The 23,225-nt window shown below is 33.8% G+C and overlaps 1 long non-coding RNA gene across 5 annotated transcripts in view; it reads right to left on the reverse strand.

Annotated features, from left to right (window-relative positions):
- Positions 1 to 23,225, reverse strand: part of LOC115279280 — an 83,456-nt gene that overhangs the window by 9,349 nt on the left and 50,882 nt on the right. For 4 of the 5 annotated variants that reach the window (XR_003903330.1, XR_003903332.1, XR_003903333.1 and 1 more), the window contains exon 3: positions 8,001 to 8,342. This is a non-coding gene — a long non-coding RNA (uncharacterized LOC115279280). The remainder of the gene's footprint in view (positions 1 to 8,000; positions 8,343 to 23,225) is intronic. The other variant, XR_003903334.1, reaches the window with a different exon arrangement.

The raw sequence follows: 23,225 nt of genomic DNA on the forward strand, positions 1-23,225 counted from the left end.
GGGTAGTCTTGACATTTTAACAATAGTTCTTCTTCCAGTCCATGAGCATGGAATGTTTTTTCCATTTCTTTATGGCTACTTCAATTTCTTTCATAAACTTTCTATAGTTTTCAGCATACAGATTTTTTATCTCTTTGGTTAGACTTATTCCTAGTATTTTATGGGTTTTGGTGCCATTGTAAATGGAGATGATTTCTTGATTTCTCTTTCTGCTGCTTCATTATTGGTGTATAAAAATGCAACTGATTTCTGTATGTAGATTTTATATCCTGCAACTTGCCAAATTCATGTATCAGTTCTTACAGTCTTTTGGTGGAGTCTTTCTGGTTTTTCACATAGAGAATCATGTCATCTGTGAAGAGTGAAAGTTTGACTTCCTTGCTAATTTGGATGCCTTTTATTTCTTCTTGTTGTCTTATAGCTGAGGCTAGGAGTTTCAGTACTCTGTTGAATAACAGTCATGAGAGTGGACATCCCTGTTGTATTCCTGACCTCAGGGGAAAACTCTGTTTTTCCTCATTGAGGATGATATTAGCAGTGGGTCTTTTACATATGGTCTTTATGATGTTGAAGTATGTTCTTTCTATTCCTACTTTTCTTGAGGGTTTTTATCTAGAAGGGATGATTTACTTTATCAAATGATTTTTTCTAAATCTACTGAGAGGATCATGTAGTTCTTATCCTTTCTTTTTAATGTGATGTATGATGCTGATTGATTTGCAGACATGGAACCTGACTGGCATCTTAGAAATAAGCCCCACTATATTGTGGTGAGTAAGTCTTTTAATGTATTGTTGGATTCAGTTTGCTGGTATCTTGAGAACATTTGGATCCATGTTCATCAGGGAGAAGCTGGTCTGTAATTCTTTTTAGTGGAGTCTTAATCTGGTTTTGGAATCAAGGTAATGCTAACCTTAAAGAATGAATTTGTATATTTTCCTTCCATCTTTTGGAATAGCTTCAAAAGAATACATATTAGCTCATTTTTAAATGTTTGGTATAATTCCACTGGGAAGCCATCTGGCCCTGGACTCTTTTTTGTTGGGAGATTTTTGATTACTGATTCAATTTTATTACTGTTTCTGGATATATTCATATTTACCATTTCCTCTTATTTCAGTTTTGGTAGTTTATATGTTTCTAGAAATTGATGTTTCAGATTACCCAATTTGTTGGCATATCATTGCTTATAATATTCTCTTATTATTCTTTGTATTTCTCTTGTGCTTATTGTGACCTCTCCTCTTTCATTTGTGATTTTATTAATTCTGTTCCTGTCCTTTTTGATAAATCTGGATAGGGATTTATCAATTTTGTTAATTCTTTCCAAGAACCAACTCCTAGTTTTATTGATCTGTTTTTTCTTTTCTTAAATTTCAATATCCTTGGTTTCTGCTCTAATCTTTATTATTTCCCTTCTTCCATTGGTTTTGGGCTTTATTTGCTCTTCTTTTTCCATCTCTTAGGTATAAGGTTAGGTTGTGTATTTCAGACATTTCTTCCTTCTTTAGGAAGGTCTTGATTGCTAAATACTTCCCTCTTATGACTGCCTTTGCTGCATCCCAAAGTTTTTGGACTGTTGTTTTCACTTTTATTGTCTTCCATGTACTTTTTAACTTCCTCTTGAATTTCTTGGTTAACTCACTCATTATTTAGTAGGATGTTATTTAATGTCAGAGTATTTATGGTCTTTCCAAAATTTTTCTTGTGGTTGATTTTGAGTTCTGCAGTGTTGTGGTCTGAAAATATGCATGAAATGATATCAATCATTTTGTACTTGTTGAAGGCTGAATTGCTACCCAGTATGTGATCTATTCTGGAGAATGTTCCATGAGCACTTGAGAATAATATGTATTCTGCTGCTTTAGGATGAAATGTTCTGAATATATCTGTTAGTGGGGTGTTAAAGTCTCCTACTATTATTGTATTATATCAGTGTATTTATTATTGTGATTGATTTATATATTTTAATGCTCACACATTGGCATAAATATTTATAATTGTCAGATCTTCTTGGTGGATAGAATTATGATATAACATATCTAGTTACAGTCTCTGTTTTAAAATCTAGTTTGTCTGATATAAGTATGGCTACTTCTGTTTTCTTTTACTTACATTGATTGTTGTATCTAGGTTTGTTCTCTAATGCTTATCTGGGAAATTGCTCTGGGATGGAATATGGTAAACCTCTTGTGGTGGTTGGATTGTGATAGAGATGTTCTACTATTTCCTTAGTCCATGGACTATATGAACTTTTCCTTACCACTCTCCTTTTTGTGTCTGCCTTCAGACATATTAATTTACCAGGACTTTGCAGACCAATGGAATAGTTTTGATATTCTTTCTAATTCTCAGTGTCTCATCTGTATGATGCTCTTTTTGAACCTCAGTTTCTCATCTATAAATGTGAACAGTACCTGTAAGAGCTCGTGTAAAGAGTAAATGTGATCACAAATAAAAAGCAGCCTATTTAACATGTGAACTGAAAAACTAAGGTTACTTTCCATACTTATTCTCCAAGTACTTTCTCTGAGAAGTGAAACCTGGTGAATTTTTTAAAATATTGTGCCAAAGTGTCCATAACAGAAAATTTTCTATTTTAACCATTTTAAGTGCATGGTTCTGTGTACATTAAAATTTTCCACTTTTAAATAGCTCTTTATAAACCTGGGAAATGCACAAGAAACATTCTATACTTTTGTTATTTATAGCTTTAAACATGCATTTAGAGAAATTTGAGATAAAGGTGTCTGTTAAGTCTTCTTCAGAACTTTTGACATAAAAATTCCCAGGGTTTGTTTAATATAAAAGTCACTACCCACACTGCTGTGTAGATTATGAAAATGCTGTGATTGTTAACTTTGCCTCCAGTGAAACTAGACAATGTAATATTACTTACACTCATTGTTGAGATTTCTTCTGTTTACTTATCCTTACCTGGCTACACTTAGCTTTTCCTCACTGGCTTAAAAAAATCATTTTCTTAGGAAAGAAAATTCAATATTCCTATCTAAAAGCATATCTCATAAGCCGTGTTGTCAGTTTAATTCCATGTAGCAGAACTAAAACACACATTATCCTACACTTAAAAAACAAAAAAGTGTGCATTGACACAGCTAAGATTGGAATGAACCCAGGATGTTTTATACCCAAAAGTTGCTGTCAGTCATTTATTTAAGAAATATAGCTAAAGCTTTTTTTTAAGACAAATGAATAATTGATACACTAGATACATAAAGTCTTTCTTCCTGCTATAAATCAGCTTACTTATTATAAGTATGCCCTTCGCCTGATAACATTAGCTGTTTGAAAAAGTTCAATTAAATCTGATAGAAATGTCAGAAGACACTAAGGTAGTTTGTCTCTTTGAACTGTGTAGACTTAACTCACTTATATGTCATATTACAAAAAATATCCTATTCGTCATTTGTTTCCCAATGATCTTATTTTCCAAATTCCGCTCATTTCCTTAATACACACGGTGGCTAGGTTAGATGAAAATATTTTGAATATTGCTATTACAGAATGATAAAATTATTAGAAAGTCCTAGGAGTTCCTGGGGTGGCTCAGTCAGTTAAGCAACCAACTCTTGATGTTGGCTAAGGTCATGGTCTCATTGCTGTGGGATTAAGCCCTAGGTATGGGTCCATGATGATTTTGTACCCTGCTTGGTATTATTTCTCTCCCTCTCTCTCTGCCTCTCACCTGCTCACATCCTCTCTCTCTCTCTCAAAATAAATAAACTTATAAATATTTAAGAAAAAGAAAGTCCTATTACTCTATATCTATGACCTATAATTTAAGTTGATAGAGAGTTAGAAATCCACTTATTTCTGTGCCCCAAATAGAAGCTATTTTAACAAGTATCTTTGAAGAGGCAGCCTTAGCAGGAGATTCAACTCTAGTACCATGTAATTCTCAAATATTTTCCATTAAGAATTTTAGACTAGAAAACTAGAAATCATCCCAGTGGCAATGAATTAAGAATCATGTATTACCACGCAAAACCTTTATTTCAGATGACCTCAAGGAAGGCAAAAGCTAGTGATTGTTCAACTTCTAAAGTAACCCACAAATCACCAGAATACTCAGAAGAAATATTCTCCAGTGCTCATTTCAAATGTGGGACAAAAATATGTTTTCAGGAGTCTAAAAACAACAGTGGACAAGATAATTTATCCCAGAAAACAGACCTAGGACTGCTGAATAAGGACAGCAAAACTGATTCCAGATAGAGTATTTAACTCCTACTCAGGGGAATTTGATAGTTATTTCAGGCCAATGATTACTGTGTGCTTCCCTTTCTCCCTTGCTTAAATGGGTGCCTTTAATATAGTTTTCCTATTCCTGCTCTACCACTGTGTATGAGGGGGGAGTCATAGGTAGATTATCTTTTATTAAGGAAACCTCCAGAATAAGTAGTCATGGCTGAGTTTGTTAGAGGTGACTGTATTCAAAAACATTGGACTGGAGATTGTGTCTTGAAGTGAAAGTATTTTTCAAGATAGAAATACATGTATTTGTGTAACAAAAGGAGAAACTAAAGAGACTGGATACTAAGATTCTTACAACCTGTGTTCTGTCCTTCTAGAGCGGCAGGAGGTGTGCACCGTGCACTGAGCTATGAAAACATTTTTAAATGTTTTATTTATTTATTTATTTATTTATTTATTTATTTATTTATGAATGAAAGAGTGCAGGAGTAGGGGAGGGGAAACAAAGAGGGAGAAAGAGAGAATCCCAAGCTGGCTCCATGTTCAGCATGGAGCCAGATGTGGGGCTTAGTCTTACCACATGAGATCATGACCTGAGCCAAAATTGAGAGTCAGACACTTAACCAGTGAGCCCCCCAATGCCCCTAGTTATGAAAATATCCAATACTAACCACATGTGGTTACTGAACACTTGGAGTGTGGCTAGTGGAAATGAAGAACTAAATTTTTAATTTTAATTAAATGTTTATAGCAGCTACTGCATTGAACCATACAATTTTTAAGTAACTGGTTTCATTGTTGTTGTTGTTGTTGTTGTTTTTCTGGGTGCATGGCTTCTCAGCAAAACACTACTATTTCCAAATTCCATTTGCCTAGGTTTGGCTGTGGTTAGATAAACTAAAATTTGTTAAAGAGAGGCAAAGAACCCTACAATGTATACAACTTATAGATCATGCCCTATAAAATAAAGGAAGGTATATTACTGTTTTTCTTTCCTTCTTTATAAGTGGCTAGAATGTAGGCAGCTGAGTCACCTTCAATCATATGAATGAGGGCATCACCTTGGGGATGTCAAGTAAGATAGACAACTTTGTAAAATAAGATTGTAGGCCTGTTTAAGTCACCAATATTTGGGGAATTTGGTACCAATTAATAAGCCTACATTTGGTTTCCTTTTCTTTTTAATATACTCTTCCTGGGATTTACAGTGATTCCTGAATCTAAGGGCTTAGGTATTTCCTTAAATATGGAAATTTCTCAGCCAGTTTTTAAAAGTCTATGTACTTTATTTTCTCTAGGCTTCTGAAAACTGATTTAAAAATATGCTATGAGATATATTACCATCCCATCTGTCTTAATTTTTCTGACATATTTTCTATTTCTATGTAGGAAAATCTCTCTTGATGATGCATCCTTGTGGTAGGGTCCCCTCCCTAAGGAAAGAAAAGGAAAAAAAAAAAAACCCTCAAGGCAACCTGGTTGGTTATATGCATATGTGACCACATCCCTCAGGACCACAATTGTAACATGAGACCACTTAATCAGATGTTTGCATGTTACCATATATGGAGACAAAGAAGTAGGAAAAATGTAAAAAACTACATGTAGTGTTCAGGGCTCAGTTCTTTGGGTATGAACCCAACTGAAAGGTGCGGGCACAAATCAAGTTGCTTCCTGGAAAGGAAAGCGTCATTGTCACAACTCTCTGTGTGAGAACTTTGCTATGTCCTGAGTCATATCTTGAGATTTTTCTTCAGTTTTCTAATTATTTATCTATACATTATTTGACATTGAGATCTTAATTTCGGTGTTTATACTTAGAGAATGTGTCTTTGGTTCTCTTTCAAATCCACTTGTTTTCTTGTTTTTGTAGTATAATTTCCTTGTAGGAATCCTAGTAACCTCTTTTATCTTTAACTATTGTAAACATAGCGATTTTATGTTCCTACATAATATAACTAATGGTAAATTTAATTCTAGTGTTTGTTTCTCTTTCTGTCTTGATATGATGCCCGATTCCTGTTTATTTTTAAACTTTGAGCTGTGAACTTATGATTAAGAGATCCTTTTTCAAGGATATTTGAGATATCTGGATCAAGAGTGAGTGAGTACCTTTCTGTGTTCATTTACTCCATCAAGATCTTTGGACAAGTCTCAAGCCAGGTCCATTTCCTAGCGTGGGGTTCCACTTTACCATACTGTTAATAAAATTCAAGTGAGACTCAAAGATATATTCCTAGATCTTTGAAGGCTCAGGTTTATCTGTAGCCTAAGCTTTGTCATGCCATCTTCTCTTCCATTTTGGACCCCAAGAATACCTTTTTTTGTGTGCACTTGCTTTTTTGAATGAGCTCATGCTGCCCAGTGATATTCAGTACTTGCAGGTGCTTTATATTGGTGTATTTTTGGGAACATAATTTAGAGGGGAAATAAAATTTTATGATGAAATCTAAAATGAAAACTAGTTTTGGCCCTTGCATATAATTAATTTAGTCATGGTTTTCTCATCTCATTGTGTGTGTGTGTGTGTGTGTGTGTGTGTGTGTGTGTGTGTGACATGTACATAAACATTAGTAGACATCCACTATCCACATAAAACATGATAATGGGTCTTAGAACTTCCTCCCTTTTTAAAAATATTTGCCCTCATAGTCCTAACATAGGGAATTTTGACAGCTTTTACTCTTTCTTTCCTTATTTGTAGGTTCATTTACTCATTTACTTATACATCATCACTAATTCACCAATTATTTATGGAGGATATTCTATGTTCCATGCAGTCTAATTGCACAGGGAAATCCTAGCAGGCTAAATTAGGCAATTCAAGTTTGTTTGTTTTTTAAATAAATCCAGAACTGCTTATTAATTTTTTGTTATTTTAATGTTTGTTTATTTTGAGAGAGAGGCAGAGTGGGAGGGAGAGAGGATCTGAAGCAAGTTCTGTGCTGCGAGCACAGAACCCAACATCAGACTTGGTCTCATGAACTCAGATCCTAACCTGAGCCAAAATCAAGAGTTGGATCCTTAACCAACTAAGCTACCCTGAACTGCTTATTTAAAACAAAAATTCAGTGGATTAAAAATCCACCAAATAAAAAATAGTTGCTAAATATATTTGATTATTTGAGAATTTTTATTACAAATACTTGTTCTCATATAAGTCAGTCCTCAACATTAAAATTAGTATAGCTTCATATTGCTTTGACTCAATAATTACCTCCTCTATGCATTTATGTAAATAGATGATAAAATGTGCTTAGTAGCTTACATTGTAGATATTGATAAAGCCAAATATCAGTTGTACCCATGATATAAAAATAATCACATTGAATACTGTCAAATTCTCTATTTCTCTATGAGCAAAATTTTTACATGTTATTTTCTTTACTGTTATGGAATCAGACAAGGATTTTCCAACATGGGGCATTTTTTGAAAATGATACAACATAGATAAATGTAAAAAGGTAAATGCACAAGATGCCATGCCACAAAGGCAACAGTGATTCCCAGTGCTGGCTATATGCTCCCACACTTAATAAACAGCTTTTGACATAAAGTCATTTTTGGCCTTGTACGTGCAGCCATGTGACATGCAGCACCTGAAATGAAGTTCTCCAGATAGTTTCACGCAATAAAAGCAACTCTCGCTTTGGCCCCTTCTGTTTTGTGTGTGTGTGTGTGGTTTTTTTTTTGTCTTCTTATGCACACTTTAAATATCTTGCCCTGTATTCTATGTGAATTTGAAATAATAACTCAAACAATATTCCTGCTATGTTACTACATACCCATGTTAACTTCCACCATGCATCTTGTCTTTTGTTGTTAGACACTTTGACCCCCAAAGAAAAACTGTATGATAATCATTTTACTTCAGGAACTGAAACTTTTTAGCATTAATTTTGTATTATTTTGACTTCCTTCTGCACATCTTGTAAATTAAATTGATATTCACTTGCACCTGTACACTGATTACAAATTAAAGATGAAACAAAATACTCGATGTAAAGCACAAGTTGCAGTTGGGTAGTGTAGGCATTAAGTTGCATCACAAGGAAAAAAGAAAAGCTTGGCTCACAGATGGTGAACTCCAGGAAATATTTCTTTCCAGCTCTCCACAGGCCTCACTGCTGAACAACAAGAAAACAAAGATATTAGAATAGTGCATGAAATGAGATCATAGTCTACACTTAGACATGCAGGGGCACCTAGATGACATCTGGTACTAGAGTCTCGTTGTAAGCCTTGGCAGGGATGGCCACGAGATGACTCCCTTTTGAGAATGTCCTGTGATGCCAAATTCCACTGAGATAAAATACCTAGTAGTACACAGTGTAATTCTTTGATAATCTGAACTATGACTGATTTAGTATTTAATTTTCCTCCCAAAGTAGCATCAATGTACATCCCATTAGTACACTCGTTAGTGGTATTAAGCAATAAAGTCTTCAAAAAACTAGAAATGAATCAGCTTTATCCTTCTAAACTATTCTAAAAGAAGATATGATAATATTTTATATATTATACATTAAGAAACCTGGGATTTTTGGTGAAAATTGTTGAAAGCTTGAGTGATTCAGTGTCCATCTAGCTAGATTTATGATGGCATTACCTATAAATCCAACACTGCGAACAGTGATGTCATGAGATTTTAAATATTCTGTAAAATATTATTTGATGCCAAAGTCAGATGAACTGAGTAATCCTTTTTTAAAACTAATATAACACTTCTTATGAGCAAAGGAATAATGTAAACTGAGAATAAGAGTTTTCACAGACAATCAGACCTATATTAAATTCTGATTCCATATGTTGCTCATGGTGGCTATTGTATGATCCTTCTCTGAGCCTCAGTTTTCTCATCACTAAAATAGAACTAGGGATAACTACCCCAACAAAATTGTAAAGATTAAACAGAATGACAATTTATTGGCACTCAGTGAATTTTATCTTGGTGGACAGGATTATCTATATTCTAGCATTCATTACTGTTTTTTGATACCATGAAAAATAAAGAACAGGATTCTTCTGGTTATCTATGATTTGATTCTTTATTCTGCTGTATCCTGTAATAAGTACAGATATAAGAAGGTATATGAATTTTTTAACATATATTCCAAAATGCTTTATTTCATATTATTACCACTGCTGTCATTTGGTGTTGGAAGCCATTTTCTAAACTCACTAAGTTGAGAAAACTCTTTGTGAGGTAAGGTAAGTTTGCAAAGCCTCTTGCCATCAGATGGTGACTGATATCCACCCCCACTCAATTATTTTTGCTTGAGCACCGCCCCCCAAGGCACCTTGCTGATTGGTATCTGCAGTGCTTTGTCCCCTTTTCCTAAAATATGCTGATTGCACCTTGTAAAAACTTATTGTAGGAACTTTTGTGTTTATGGGAGCAAACATTTGCATTTCCTGAGAATCCTGTTTTTCTTATACTTCCGCTTAAGCAAACAGGCTATTGAACCCTGCTCACAAAGAACTAACTTTTGCCTTTGCTATGCTAAAAGCATTGCCTTATATTTGAATGCTAAAGATTTCTTCCTTCCCCATGTGATAAGCATCTAAGTCACCTACATCAGGCACTATTGAAGAGGATTATGCATGAGTTTTCTACCAATCTATGTTATGGGAAATTTTTACATACCAAAGAAATATGTCATCAGAAAGCATTGTCTAAGGCAAAGGCGACTTCTGTACTGACCCCATACATTTTTTACCATAAATAAAGCTGACTCTCCAGTCAGTGCAGAGATGCCTGCCTGGGGATCAGAAAAACTGGAGGCTCTCTCATCTCTTTCATGCCAACACTGTCGATCCTTCAGGGAGCCCTGGACCTGCTGGAGCTGGGCTCTGGCAATTTGGAGTATAAAAAATGTGATGATGATATCTGGGATAACAGAAGGGCTAAAGTTTTTAAGCCAATATTATTTATTGATCTAAAGCTTACAAATGGCTATCAAATTTCTCCAGCAAAAGTCAAACTCTTTCCTTTTGTGGTATATACCACATATTGGCTTGTAATATAGATAAAATGAATATAAAATCCACACATAAACTATCTTAATTGGGATATTTGATCTTACATTATACTGGGTATCTGTGAGGGTGTTTTTGGTTAAGATTAACAGTTAAATTGGTAGACTGGATAAAGCAGATTGCCCTTCATAATGTAAGTGAACTTCGTCCAATCACTTGAAAGCCTGAATAGATCAAAAGTCTGATCTTCCCCCTCAATAAAGGAAAATTCTTACTGATAGCCTTTGAACTTGAATGTATTTAGCTGTCTTACAGACTTATGGAATATGCTGATTCAATAATGAAGAACACCTAGGTGATCAGAATTTAAATATTTTGAAATCATATATTAATGAAACTATGATTTTATGGAATGAAAATATGGTTTTGCTTTAAGAAGATATAAAATATTCAAAACAGAAGACATTTTTAGAGTAATATGAATATAGCAGTTTATTTCCACATGCTTCCTTTTATATCCTTGGATACTTTAGGCTGGTTTTCATTCACTATTTTAACAATTTCATTTTTTTCCTTTCATAAATTTTGATGAAAAATCCACTATAATTCTTAACATTTTCCTTCTCTTTATTTTTCCCTCTAGCTTCTTTCAAGATTTCCTCCTTGTTCTAGGGTTTCTGCAGTGTATGATGTGCCTATGTATAGATTTTTTGATATGTCTTTTGTTTTGTGTTCTCTGAGCTCTGTAAATTTGTGGTTTGATATCTGTCATTAATTTTGAAAAAAAAATCAGCCATCATTTCTTTAAATATCTTTTCTATTCCCTTCTCAGTTATTTTCATTTTGTTATTCCAGTTATGCATATTACACCTTTTCAAATGACACCACAGTTCTTTGTAATTCTATTCTTACATTATTTTTTCTCATTGCATTTCAATTTGATAAGTTTCTATTGGCCTATCCTCAAAGTCTTTCATTTTATTTTTCCTCAGTTGTGTCCAATTCATCATTGATAAGCCAATCAAACCTATTCTTTATTTCTGATAGTTTTTATTTTATTATATTTTATTTTCTCTTATTTTAGAGAACGTGCAAGTGGGGGAGAGAGGCAGAGGGAGAGAAAAAGAATCCTTAAGCAGGCTCTGTGCTCAGAGTGGACCCCAATGTGGGGTTCTATTACAGGACCGTGGGATCATGACCTGAGCGGAAATCAGGAGTTGGACTCTCAAACGACTGAGCCACTCAGGCACCCCTCTGATCTATTTAGATTTAACCTTTCTTATAGTGGTTTAGATTTAACATTTTTTTACTAGAGTTTCCATTTCTCTGCTTTATATTACCTATCTGTTCTTGTTTGTTGCTTCCTTTTACCATTTGAGACCTTAAAATTTTATAGTTATATTTATATGAAATTCTGTGTCTTACTCTAATGCTTGCTTTGTCTCTTCAGACTTTTTTTCTTGCCTTTTAGCATGTATTGTAGTATTTTTGTTGAAAGCTGGACATGATTTATCAGGTAATGAGAAATGTGATAAATAGGCCCTTCGTGTGAAGTTTCATGTTAATCCGATTTGGAATAGGGCAGTGTTTAATGTTTTGCTACAGCTTTATATGTTAATTTTCTCTAATGTCCTCATTTTTTCCCTCCTTTATTGTTTTTGAGTTTTCCTAAAAATCTTAAATGGAATCTGCACCTTCCAGTTCTTTCAACTGTAATCCATTATTGTATTCTGGAGCCCTGCTGATGTTGTGACAGGTAAATGAAATCTATAATCTCATGATTAAATTTCAATCTTCAGTGGTTCTCTGTCCCTGGAATGTGACCTCCACAAAAGTTTCTTAGCTTTGATTCCTCCCTCAGGTGAGACAGGAAGGCTAGAGAGAAATGGACTTGGATCATTCCATTTCCCTATTTTGGATAAGCATTTATAAGGTCTTGTCCCCCAAATAATCCTTATTTTAGAGAAGATGACAGGATTATTTCTTTAAAAATCACTATTCTTACACTCCTGCCAAAACAGGATTTTTCTTGACTTTCCACATTGAGAGGCATTTTTGGGGGCAAAGCCCATAAAAATATGGGGGCCCCATGAAAATTACCGTCCCTGCACCCAGAGTTCCTCCCTCTTATGCTAAGACACATTCTGTCTTCATCCATGTTATGATTTGGGTGTGCCCACCAATTTTAGGCTTCAGCAGCTTCTGTTCCAGATAAGCTGCTATGTTCCACTGTATTCACTGCTCTGTACAGATCCCAGGGTGGTAATTTGCTTTGTAAGCACAATTCTCTGATGAGTCCAAGAAAATTCACTATTTTCAATTTCTTTTAGAATTTTTCTTAGGATTCAAGTGAGGACCTCAAAGTTCTTTACATGTCATAGCTGAAACATAGTTCAATGTTGCCATTTCTGGGGTTTTTATGTGAATATATTGTAAACTGTTAAATTGTCATAAAGTGTTTTTTTTTTTCTTTCAAATAGGGTTTATTAATATGACTATAAAATCTATTATCCAAATCGACATGTTTAACAATGAAAAGAGAACTCTTAATACCAATATTGAACTATAGGCATAAATGAAATTTGGTAAACTGTGAAATAGGGTCACCTCGTATTTTATCTGAGTTCTTGTGTACCTGAGATTATATGCTTTTTATGTATGAATGACAGTTTTCTTGATCACATGTCATAGTATTAAAAAATGTTTGTATAACAGCTCACTTTATTTTTGACATTGAATTTTAGATACTGAAAAGTCTGAGCTTAGACTGATTTTTACTGAGTAGTGACATTTTTCCAGAGGATTCATTAACTATATTTTAAGTTTAATAATTGTTATCAAGATATGTTTAGTAGTAGATTATTTTTATCAGTTTTTACTAAGATACAATTTTTAAACTGTAGTATCAGTTATTTATATATGTATATGTGTGTTTCTATGTGTATATAAATTATAGTTTTCACTTCTATTTGCTCCTGGTTCTATTTGTTTTTTAGGAATGTACACTGTACTTACTTGAATCTCCTTTTCTTCCATATCTACCATCATTTTTCTGATCCCTTTTATCTGTTGCATAAATTTCATTCTGTTTTGTAGAACTATTTTTTTTTAACATTTATTTATTTCTGAGAGATGGAGAGAGACAGATCATGAGCAGGGGAGGGGCAGAGAGAGACACACACACAGAATTGGAATCAGGCTCCAGGCTCTAAGCTGTCAGCACAGAGCCTGATGAGGGGCTCAAACCCATAAACCATGAGATCATGACCTGAGTTGAAGTCGAACACTCAAACAACTAAGCCACCCAGACACCCCATTTTGTAGAACTTGTTAAAGACTCTGCATGCCTTTGATGATATTGCTCTTATTTTGGTTTTATTAATGACTATTTTTCTGCCTAGTAATATTCTTTGTCAGAGTATATCCCATTTCCTTATTTTGCTTATCAATTTCCCTTTAATATCCATCACTCTGCCTTTGAAAAAAAATATTTTTTCTCACAAAACTGACTTGTGATCATTAATTACTTTGAGTATAGTTAACTGTCTGAATATTTGGGGAAGTTAATTCCACTGCTAATGTTTATATTCAGTTACAAATATATTTTGGGGTTGGTATGATGCTGGTTCTGTTCAGGTTATTATTTCTTTTTAAATGGGGGCAGATCCATCTAAAGTCAATACTTGGCAGAAGAATTGAGAAGAGGATTATTGCCCACTAGGGCTATAAAAGATTTGTGTGTCTCAAGGTTGGCCTTTATATAACCTGTGTATGTTTGATGATTTGTTATCTATAATTGCTCATCTGTCTCTGGGCATCACTGATAGCGCATATTATACATTTCCTTTACCTCCTTCAGCTTTTCTTTAATTTTTTGCTATACTGAATTGAGGCCATGAAAGGTTATTCCTGCCTGGCTTCTTGCATAGCTTGTTACATCATTTAGATCAAGACTCATCACATTTGGGGCGCCTGGGTGGCTCAGTCGGTTGAGCATCCAGCTTTGGCTCAGGTCATGATCTCATGGTTGGTGGGTTTGAGCCCCTCATCAGGCTCTGTGCTGACAGCTTAGAGCCTGGAGCCTGCTTCAGATTCTGTGTCTCCCTCTCTCTCTGACCCACCCCTTCCTGCGCTCTCTTTGTCTCTCAAAAAATAAAAATAAAAAACATTATTAAAAAAAAGACTCATCACATTTGATGAGTCTTTTAAGACTGTTTAGAAAATTCTGCATGCTGCCTGAGGCCAAGAAAGTATGTATCAGTTCTATGTAAACATCTTGATTTTGACACATGTATTATTTTATTTGGTAGATATTGTTTATTGATTATGATTTGAAGTTGATATTTACTTCTCTATTTGGTTATTATCAGTGAGTGTTAGACGAAGAGAGAAAAATAAAAAGTACTCCTGCCACATTTATGGCACTACAAGAGAGCTTGAGAGAGGACTTTTAACATTCCTGACTATATCTCACTCAACACTCTGAATGAATAAACAGTTTAAAATGGTGAACTCTTCAAGTTTGTTAGTTTTCTTGTTCAAACTCCACTGTCCTAATCTGTGTTTCAAAGCCACTCAGTTCTTCTTCAAAAAGGTAACTAAGTTTCTTATATATCTTTCCAGAAAGTCACTGTAGTTATAACCATATAATATTATGATATTAATAAACTAATAGGTAAAAGGAATATATATAAGAATATTAGGTATAAAAATACAGTACAAAGAATGCGTCTAGGGGGGTGCCTGGGTGGCTCAGTTGGTTAAGCATCCGGCTTTGGCTCAGGTCATGATCTCATGGTTCGTGGGTCTGAGCCCCACGTCAGGCTCTATGCTGACAGCTAGCTCAGAGCCTGGAACCTGTCTCCGGATTCTGTGCCTCCTTCTCTCTCTGACCTTCCCCTGTTTATGTTGTCTCTCTCTCTCTCAAAAATAAATAAACATTTAAAAAAAAATAAAAGAATGTGTCCAGGTACACCAGCATAGGTGGAAAACATAGAGGTATATATGTAAGATCTATACCTAGAATATCTTTTATACTATATTTTTTGTACTGAATATACTTGGAGAGCATTTCATATCAATATATTACCTTCATCTGCTCTATAATACCCCATTAAATACATAGACAGTAATTTATTGAATCCACACCCTATTGGTATATACTTAGCTTGTTTTAATATTCTTTCTAAATTGTGAATTGTGGGGCAAATACTTTAGGGATGGAGGGAAGAGAGAGAAAGAAATAATCCACTAAAGTAGCCTACTTCACACTTAAAGTACGAAAATAAAAGTTGCGTCTAATTCCAAGGGCATGAAAAAATTATTAAATGCTACTTTTAAACTCATGTCAACTTTTAAGACACGTTTGAGTCATAGTTGTCATTTGCAACAAACTTGGAAATGCCATATGTAATTAGGACACAACCAGGGAGTAACTTAAATTCATTTAGTAAGTGGGGGGAAAAAAAAGAGCTCAAGGCTTTCTTTCTGCATAGTTATCCCAGATGAACTGAAGTAGTTAATCAAGTTCCCACAAATGTCAGACAGATAATAGACAGCTCCCATCAGAAGACTCAATCCTTACAACTATTCATTTCTTAGAATATTTTTCATTTATGACAGTCACGGGAAAGTCTAAGCTAGAGTTGCTTGCTAGTGTAATTGTCTGAAATTGTTTTTCTGCATAAGAAATGTAAAATGGTTGGAGAAAAATATCAACTATAACAGTCTTTTCAACATCTTTCAAATGTAGGTAACAGTGTATTAGAAATTAGAAAGTTGGGGGCACCTGGTTGGCTCAGTACGTTAAGCATCCGACTCTCAATTTCAGCTCAGGTCATGATCACAGTTTATGAGATTGAACCCTGCTTGGGGTTCTGTGCCGATACCACAGAACCTGCTTGAGATTCTCTCGCGCGCGCTCACTCGCTCTCTCTCACGCTCTCAAAATAAATAGAGTAAAACCTTGAATTATGAGTAACTTGTTCTGTGAGTGTTCCACAAGACAAGCAATTATTTATAACAAATTTTGACTTGATAAACGAGTGATGTCTTGCAATACATGACCTAGTAGTACTGCAAAAACTACAAGTACAGGGAATAGTACATGACGCTAAACATCACATGATCACAACTGACCCAGTGGTTCTCTCTTCCTCTCTCTTTGCAGGTTTGTGGATGACCACCTCCCACGCCTGAATGCTCAGTGTCAGGCCATGATGTTTGGCAGAAATCAGTGATTTTTCAGAACATTGGAAGATGCCCACAACTGGCACTCGTGTATTTTTTGTCACTTCAAAGTACCTATGGACAGTCCTTGGCTTTTCCATACAAGAGTAAGCTTAGGGATGCTTTGCTTCATTCTAGATCAGGCTGCCTGCAGATATAGACCCTTCCTTCTGCTGCCTTATTGCCAGTTACATTAAAGACAGTCTGTGACAAGAGTTTATTGATACTGTATTGTAGTCATCATCCGTTAGTGATAGTAAAAGTCGTACTATACAATAACCCTCCTCTCTCTTGTCTCCTGCACACCTGCCATGAAGGTTATCAAAGGTAAGTGCTGATTATTATTCTTTATATTTTATATTTTTATTATTTTGTATTATGTTATGGTATCATAATTATTTTATATGAATGATTTTGGGTTGTGGAATTAATCATCTAAGTTTCCATTATTTTTTAAAGGGAAATTTGCTTTGATATACAAGTGCTTTGTATTACAAGCCTGTTTCTGGAAAGAATTATGCTCACAAACCAAGACTTTACTGTAAATAAACTTTTTAAAAAGTTAGAAAATTGGGCACATTTTATAAGTATTTTTTTTCATAGTGGTTGGGGATTTGAAGCAAAATTAAAACTGGGTAATTCTTTCTGCACCTGGCAACCAGTAGTTAGGAAGCCATACTGAGAGGTAACACAAGCAATTTGGTATAGGAAGTAAGGCCAAAGCACAGAGAGGTGACATAGTGGTGATAGTTATTAGAAAGTTACTGCAAGTTGGACTCAAAGCACTGGAATCTATTAGTCTTCCCAATGCCCTAAACATAACTTTTAAGTATCAAAACAAAAATAAAATAAACTGTAGTATGGGCGAGAGGATCATTCATATAGTTAGAAGAAAAAACTTAAGGGCCTACCATGTGAAAGCAAAAGGTTTAGAAACCAATCTGTTGATATCTTTAAAATCTGTAAGACAATTATTACTTCTTATTATTTTAATGAAAATACACAACAGCAATTCAACATTTATATACATAATAAAATGCTCATAAGTGTAGTTACCATCTGTCACTATACAAAATTAATTGTATTCCCTATGCTATATTTGACATCCCATGTCAACTTAGTTTATAATTGGAAGTGCATACATAATAATCCCCTTTACGTATTTTGCCCATCACCTCATTCCTTTTTTTTCTAGCAATCACCAGTTTTTTTTTTCTTCTTCTGTATTTGTGAGTCTGTTTCTGTGTAGTATTGTTTACTCTTTTGTTTTGCTTTTTTTAGGTTTAATATATAAGTGAAATCATCTGGTATATGTCTTTCTCTGACTTACTTTACTTAGCATAATATTCTCTAGGTCCATCCATGTTGTCACAAATGTAAAAATTTCATTTGTTATGGCTAATATTCCATTGCATATATGTAACATATCTTCTTTATCCATTTGTGTTTGATGGATACCTAGATTGCTTCCATTTATTTGCTATTGTAAATATTGCTGCAATGAACAGAGGCATGCATCCATCTTTCAAAGTAGTATTTTAGTTTTCCTTGAATAAATAACCCAGAAATGGACTTGATGGATCATATGATATTGCTATTAATTTTTTAAAAGAAACTATATTTTCCATAGTTTCTGTAACAATTTATGTTCCCACTAACAATAAACAAGGAATCCCTTTTTGCTATATCTTCTCCAACAGTTTATTTATTATTTTTCGAGAGTACCCATTCTGACAGGTGTGAGGTAATATCATAATAGTTTTGATTTGCATTTTCCTGATAATGATATTAAGAATATTTTCATGTGTCTGTTTGACATCTATGCAACTCTTTGGGGAAATGTCTATTCATGTCTTCTTCCCATTTTTCCCATTGTTTAATCAGGTTGGTTGGTAATGGATTGATCAGTGTTGAGTTGTATTAGTTCATGACATATATTGGATATTAACCCCTTCTTGAGTATATCATTTGCACATATTTTCTCACATTCAGTAGGTTACCTCTTTGTTGATGATTTCCTCTGCTGTGAAAAAGCTTTTTACTTTGATGTAGTTCCAGTTGTTTGCTTTTATTGCTCTTGCCTGAGGACATAGATCTTCAAAAGACTATCCAAGAGTTTATTGCCTTTTTATTTAAATTTCAAGAGTTTTATGTTTTACATTTGGGTTTTTTATCTATTTTGAGTTTACGTTTATATAGAGTGTGAGAACATGATTGAGTTTTGTTTTTGTCCAATTTTCCTAGTACCATTTATTGAAAAGATGATATGTCCCCATTGTGTATCCTGGCCTTCTTTGTCATTGATTCAGTGACCATATAAGTAAGCTCTCTATGCCTTACATTGATCCATTATCATTCTGTTTTGATTGTTATAGCTTTGTTAGTAGTTTTAAATCTGGGATTGTGATAACTTTAATTTTGTTCTCCTTTCTTAAGATTGCTCTGGCTAGGGGTGCCTGGCTGGCTCAGTCAGTTAGGCAACCAAGACTTGGTTTCAGCTCTGATCATGACCTCACAGTTTGTGAGTTTGAGCCCCACATTAGGCACTGCACTGATAGCATGGAGCCTCCTTGGGATTCTCTCTCCCTGTCTCTCTGCCCCTCCCTGGAGTGTACTATCTCTATCTCTCAAAAATAAATAAATTAACTTGAAAAAGAAAAAAAAAGATTGCTCTGGATATATGGAATCTTTCATGGTTCCATACAAATTTTAGGATTATTTGTTCTAGTTCTGTGAAAATGTTACTGGTATTTTAATAGGGATTGCACTGAATCTGTAGATTGGTGTAGTATGGACATTTTAACAATATCCTTCTAATCCATAAGCCTGGCATATCTTTCTATTTATTTGTTTCATCTTTAATTTCTTTCATCAATTCTTATGGTTTTCAAGGTACAGATATTTCACCTCCTTGGTTAAAATTATTCCTAGGTATTCTTTTCGACATAATTGTAGATCAGATTATCTTCTTAATTTCTCTTTCTGATTATTGGTTACTAGTATATAGAAACACAATATATTTCTGTGTTAATTTTTTAACCTGAAAATGTACTTAATTCTTTTAGTCCAATAGTTCTTTGGTGGCCTTTAGGGTTTTCTCGGTATTGTATTATACCATCTGCAAATAGTGACAGTTTTTCTTCTTCCTTATCAGTTTGGATACTATTATTTCTTCTTGTTGTCTGATTGCTGTGCCTAGGATTTCCAGTTTTATATTGAATAAACATGACAGTAGTGGACATCCTTTTACTATTGTTGATCATAGAGGAAAAGCTTTCAGCTTTCATGATTATGTATGATGCTAGCTGTGAGTTTGCCATATGCATCCTTTATTAAATTGACCTTTGTCAAATACCTTTTCTGCATCTATTGTAATGCTAATATGATTTTTATATTTTATTAATGTGGTATATCACATTGATTGATTTGTGAATATTGAACCATACTTATATCCTGGAATAAATCCCACTTGGATATAGTAAATGATCCTCTTAATGTATTATTAAATTGTTTGCTAACATTGATGATTTTTGCATCCAAGTTGATCAGAGATATTGGTGTATAGTTCTCTTTTTCCATAGTGTCTTATCTGGTTTTGGTATTAGAGTAGTGCAAGCTTTGTAGAACAAATTTTGAATAAATCCTTCCTTGTCTAGTTTTTGGAACAGTTTGAGAAGAATCTTATTAACTCTAAATTCTTTAAATGTTTGGTAGAATTCTCCTGTGAAGCCATCTGGTCCTGGACTTTTTTTGTCAGAATTTTTTTTTTATTACTGACTCAATTCTATTACTAGTAACCAGTCTATTCAGATTTTCTATTTCTTCTTTATTTAGTCCTAGAAGATTATTTCTAGGAATTTATCCATTTCTTAGGTTGTCCAATTTATTGGCATAGAATTTTTTGTAATAGTTTCACTATCCTTTGTATTTCTGTGGGGTCAGTTGTAACTACTCTTTCATTTCTTATTTCATTTGAGTCTTATCTTTGTTTGCCTGATTTGACTGGTTAAAGACTTATTAATTTATTTAACTTTTTACAGAATAAGCTTAGTTTCACTGATATTTATTTATTTTGAGAGAGATAGAGCTAGTGCACATATGAGTGTTGGCAGGGGAAGGGCAGAGAAAGAATCCTTAGCAGGCTCTTTGCTGTCAGCACAGACCCTGACATGGGGCTTGATCTCACAACTATGAGATCACAATTTGATCTGAAATTAAGAGTTGGATGCGTGACCAACTGAGCTGCCAAGAAGTCCCTCATCGATCGTTTTCATTGTTTTTTTTTCTTTGCCTCTATTTCATTTTCTTTTCCTCTTCTGACTTTATTATGCTCTTCTAATAACAATGCATTTTGTTCTTTTTTTAGTTGTGTAGGTGTAAGGTTAGACTATTTGAGGTTGTTCTTGATTTTTGAGGTGGGCCTGTTTCACCATAAATTTCTCTTAGAACTGTTTTTCTGTGTCTTAAAGATGTTGAAATGTTGTGTTTTCATTTTAATTTGTCTCAAAATATTTCCTCTTCGATTTCTTTGTTGACCCATTGGTTGTTTAGTAGCCTCTATGTGTTGATATATTTTTTACAGTATTTTCTTATAATTGATAACTAGTTTCATACCTTTTTTATTTAAAAAGATACTTAAAATTATTTCAGTCCCCCTGGGATCTATTCTGGAAAATGCTTCAAATGCACTTCAAAAGAAAGTTGTTCTGCTGTTTTGGGATGAAATGTTTGTATGTATCTGTTGAGTCCATCTCGTCTAATGTATCATTCAAAATCACCATTTCCTTATTGACTTTCTTTCTGGATGATCTACCTATTGATATAAGTGGGGCATTATAGTTCCCCTACTATTATTACATTACTGTCAAGTTTTTCCTTTATATCTGTTAATGTTTTCTTTGTTTCTAGGTGCTCCTTTGTTGAATGTTTATAATTGTTATATTCTCTTATTGGATTGGTCCATTTACCCTTATATAGTCCCTTTCTTGGTCTCACACTGCCATCTTTGTTTCAAAGTGTATTTTGCCTAAATATTGCTACCCTGCCTTTTTTCACTTCTATTTGCATGGTATATGTTTTCCATCTTTTCACTTTGTATGTGTCTTTAAGTTTGAAGTGAGTCTCTTATAGGTAGCATAAAGATGGGTCTTTAAAAAAAATTATTCCATCACTTTACATTTTTTGCTTGGAGTATTTGGTCTTTTTAAATTTAAAGTAATTCATAATCAGTATTATGTATTGCCACTTTTTAAAATTATTTTCTAGTGTTTCTGGAGTTCTCTGTTCCTTTCTTCTTTTGTTCCCTGCCATTGTAATTTGATAACATTATGTTATGCTTAGATTCCTTGGGCTACATTCCCTTTACTTTTTATGTATCTATTTTAGGTTTTTTGTTGTTACCATGAGGTTCACATGTAACAATATATGTATATAGAAGTCTTTTTTAAGTTGATGGTCATTTAAGTTCAAATGTGTCTAAAAGCACTACATTTTTTACTGTATCTGCATTTATATACTTGATATCATATTTTATTCTTTTCATTTTCTGTATCCATTAACTAATTATTATAGATAAAGTTGATTTTTTCTTTTACCTTTTATACTAACTTTAAAAGAGATTTATTACCATTATTATATGATTGCTTTTTACCAGGAAGTTTTGTTCTTTCACTATTTTCTTATGGTCTTTTCTTTTGCACTTAAAGAAGCCCTGTTAATATTTCTTTAAGCCCAGTTTAGTGATGAACTCCTTGACTTTTTATTTATCTGGCAAACCGTGTCCTTCAATTCTGAGTGACAATCTTGCTTGCTAAATTATTCTTGGTTGCATTTTTTCCTCCTTTCAGCATTTTAAATATATCATGCCACTCCATTAATGGCCTGATAAGCTGAAAAGTCAACTCATAGGCTTTTGGGTGTTCACTTGTATGTAAGTAGTTACTTTTCTCTTGTTGCTTTTAAGATTCATTTTGTCTTTAAATTTTGCTATTTTAATTATGTGTCTTGCTTGTTTAGGTTCTTTTTGGAGCTTCTCTGTGCTTCCTGGACCTAGATGCCTGCTTCCTTCCTCCTTTTAGAAAACTTTTCAGCTATTATTTCTTCCTGCCTCCTTAGCACAGTAGGCAGCGTGTCAGTCTCATATTATTTCTTCAAATAAGTTTTCTGCCCCTTTCTCTATCTCTTCTTATTCTAGGACCTCTATAATATGAATGTAGTATGCTTGATAACATCAAAAGGTCCCTTAATATATTTTCATTTTTTAATCTTTTTCCATTTTTCTCTTCACTTTAGATTTCTACTACCCTGTCTTCATTGCTCATCCATTCTTCTGTATCCTATAATCTGTCACTTTCCTCTAGTGTATTTTTTATTTCAGTTACTGTATTATTCAGTTCTGATTATTTTTCATGGTTTCCATCCTTTGTGGAAGTTCATACTGAGTTTATCTATTTTTCTCCCATGTCCAGTGATCATTTCATGACCATTACTTTGAACATTTTATCAGATAGACTACTTACCTCTGTTTCATGTAGTTTTTTTCTGAGGTTTATCTTTTTTTTAATGTAACACAATTTATTTTTTTAACATATGCAATTATTTTCCGTCATTTACAATACAGTAGTTACAATGACACTCCAAACAGAAAAGCAAAGTAAAAAATCAAAACACCAACTTCTGTTTCATGTAATTAGACTTATACAGAAATTAGAAGGTTAAGTAACAACTAGTTAATCACCTAATTTCACAGCTATCTGAAGTGGCAATCGTTATATAGCAGCTTATCTATGATACATTCAAGATAC

Source organism: Suricata suricatta, chromosome 15 (assembly GCF_006229205.1).
Source record: "Suricata suricatta isolate VVHF042 chromosome 15, meerkat_22Aug2017_6uvM2_HiC, whole genome shotgun sequence".
Classification (NCBI taxonomy): Eukaryota; Metazoa; Chordata; class Mammalia; order Carnivora; family Herpestidae; genus Suricata; species Suricata suricatta.